This window comes from Dasypus novemcinctus, chromosome X, assembly GCF_030445035.2.
Source record: "Dasypus novemcinctus isolate mDasNov1 chromosome X, mDasNov1.1.hap2, whole genome shotgun sequence".
Classification (NCBI taxonomy): domain Eukaryota; kingdom Metazoa; phylum Chordata; class Mammalia; order Cingulata; family Dasypodidae; genus Dasypus; species Dasypus novemcinctus.
This window is the reverse complement of record NC_080704.1, coordinates 173,335,295-173,338,583: the sequence shown is the minus strand read 5'-3', so window position 1 is coordinate 173,338,583 and position 3,289 is coordinate 173,335,295.

The window sequence follows — 3,289 nt, the reverse complement described above, 5'->3', positions numbered from 1 at the left end:
CTCCACATGTCTTCTAAACTGAACTCATGGTTTTCTTCTGCAAATACTGTTCTTCTCTCCAACCTTCCCCACCTCATGGAATCATACTGCCATCCTTCCAGTTGTCCAAGCCAGGAACCTGGAAGTTACCCATTGACGTCCCTGCTCCACTGCGGGCAGCGGCGGGCCTCCGGGAGGATCGGCGGTTGGCCGGGCGGGCTCTCCGGACGGGGGCTGCCTCGTGGTCGAAGGAGAGGAGGGGGTTCGGCATGAAGCCGTTGGGCCCTTGCTCTCTCCGCTCAGGCACGGGGGACGCGCGGTGCAAGCAAGAACACCACGGAGACAAGGTCTAGGCACAAGTCTACTTTATTGTTGAAGGGGACATTGTTTTATCGGGTCTAGGGATACGTAAAGGGACTTGATTGGTGCCGGCGGGTGCTGTTGCTTGCGTAGGTGGTTACTGGACAGTAGGCGGTTACTGGACAGTAGGCGGTTACTGGACAGTAAGCTGGCTAAGAGGTTAGGAGCAAGGGAGGGGAAGGGGAAAGTGTGGGCTGTCTAGATAACGGCTAGGCGGAAGATGGAGAAGGGGAGAAGGAGGGGCAGCGCCAGCTGCCAATACTGGGTGGGAAGGAGACGGGGACAATTGCTCCCTTTTGTTTAAAAGTATGTGCTTCGGGGGAGGTGAACTGGTGGCAGCAGGGGCAGTATGGGACGGGGTACTGGGGTAAGACGAGGGGAGGAGGGAGACCACGAGGACCGGCTGGCGGCGAGAAGCAGAGGGCCCTCCCAGCTGCTCTCAGCTGCAGAGGACACAGCGTCTGGCCAGGACGCATGTGCCTGCTGCTGGGGTCGGCGCACGCCGGCGCCTGGCGCGCGCCGAGCTCTGCCAGCAAAACGGGGTCGTGATATTCCTGAACCCCTCGCCCGATTTGGGGAGAAGGAGGGAGATGAGTGAGGAAAGGGAGACAGGAGGTTACAGGCGTGCGGTTCGGGGTTTGCGGCGGGGGCGGGAGGAGCGCGGCGGATGGCTTGGTGGTGGCTCTTTAGTGGGGAGGCGTTGATAATGAACCTGCACAAAGGAGCTGAATACTGCGTTGGCTTGGTCTTTGGCGAGGCGGACTATTTTTTTGACGGCCCAGGGTCCTACAGTGAGGGCTAAGATGATGATGATGAGTGGGCCTAAAAATGGAAGGAGGTATGGGAGGAGGGTATGGAGAACACTGGAAAAATAGTTTGCATTTTCTCGCTCTTTGCGGTGCTTATCCAATCCCTCCTGGACCTTTCTCAGGTTGTCCTCGACTAAGCCGGTGGAGTTGGTGTATATGCAGCACTCCTCTCCAAGGGCGGCACAGAGACCCCTTTCCTTAAGGAGGAGGAGGTCGAGGCCGCGGCGGTTCTGGAGGACTACCTCAGAGAGAGAATTGAGAGAATTTTTTAGATGTTTTACAGCATTTTGAAGGTAGGTGATATCTTCGTCGACGGCCTGTCTGAGAGAGGAGAGGGCAAAGGACTGTGTGGCGAGGGCAGTGATCCCTGTGCCTGCCCCTGCAAGACCTAGAAGGGTAGCGACTGTTAGGACTGCGGTGACAGGCTCTCTCCTTTGTAAGTGGAGGGAGGTTTGTCTGCTCAGCACGCGGCGGAAAAATTCGTGGTCAGAATGGTAAACGACTCGAGGAGCGAGAAGGATGAGCAGGCAAGTCTCATGGGTAGCGTTGAGGGTGGCGACATTGAGGCAGGGGGTTAGCCCGGTGGAGGTGCAAAGCCATTGGGAGGTGTTAAGGGGGATTAAGAACTTGGCGGAAGCGCTGGGAGAGGAGTAGTTAGAGCAAGCACTAAGGGAGGGGTGGGAACCTTGACGAGAATGAACACAGCGTCCTGTGGAGGAAACAGATTGAAAGGTTAGGGGGACGGAGGAAGTGTTCCAGTTGCACTCGGCTGGGTATACTGAAGTGGATTTGTTGAACGTGAAGTTAACGGCGACAGGCTCATAGATAGGAAGGGAGGGGGAGAGGCTGAGCCAACAGTTCTTGGTGAGGTTGGGGTGAGAAGTATTTAGAGATAAGTAGGATGCATAGATTAATGCAAGAAGGGGACTGGAATACTTGGTAGGGGGGGCCATGGCTGGGGAGCGATGGACGAGGGGGGGGTGCCGCTGGAAGGGGGGGGAGGCGGGGAGATTGAGGACTTTATTGGGGCCAACGGCGAGGGGTGGGGATTCAGGCGTGGGCAGTAGTTTTCTGATGATGAGGAAGGCTTCCTCTTGCCAGCGCTGGAGGGTCCAATTGGAGCATTGATGGGCCGAGTTGACAACGGCCGGCGAGATGAAGGGAAGCATGACGATGAGAGCAATGGGAAGAACGGAACTACCAGCGTGGCGGCGAATCATCTGTGGAGACAAAAGAGAGAGAGAAAACTACAAAGGAAACAGCGATGGGAAGGAGGCAAGTTAGGTAGGCAACTCGTTAGGAGGATCATTGGTGTCAGCGTTAGCGGAAGCCTCGGCGGTGTGGGGCTTGATGAGACGTCCTGGGACCCAGATGGGCTGCGGCTCTGATTCAGGGAAAACGCAGGCGAATCCCCGTCCTTGGGCTAAGAGAGGGGCAGGTCCATGCCATTGGGTGGTCTGTGGGTCACGCCAGAGGACAAGCGGTGCAGGGGTGGGCCGGAAGGTAGGCCCCCAGTGCATGTGGACCGGTGAAAAGCCTTGGGCATTGAAGGTCATCAGGTTGTGTCGGATCAGGGCCTCTGTGACGACGTCGCGAGGGGTGTGACGTGGCTGGTCGGCAGATGTCTTGAGAATGAGGGTTTTGAGAGACTGGTGAGCACGCTCTACTAGGCCTTGTCCCTGCGGATTGTAGGGAATGCTGAAGTGATGGGTGATGTCGTAGAGCTTGAGGAATTCGGCAAAGGAGGCGCTCCGGTAGGCAGGTCCGTTGTCTGTCTTGATGTCCCATGGAACGCCCATGAAAAGAATAGATTCTCTGAGCGCTTGGATGGCGTGCTTGGCCGTTTCTCCGGTGAGCGCGGTTGCGTAGCAGAGATGAGAGAAGGTGTCGATGGCTACGTGGAGATATTTCCATCGGCCAAACTGGGGGACGTGAGTGACGTCCAGTTGCCATCTGGAATTGGGGCGGAGCCCACGACGGTTAACTCCCTGCGGTTGGAGCGGCCCCAAGGGCAGCAATGGAGCGCACGTTCGGCATGACCGCACAAGGTGTTTGCAGGTATGGATTGGGAGGTCTGGAAAGAGTTTGTGGAGGCCAGCTGCTGAGAAGTGAAATCTGGCGTGCAGCAGCTTGGCCTGATT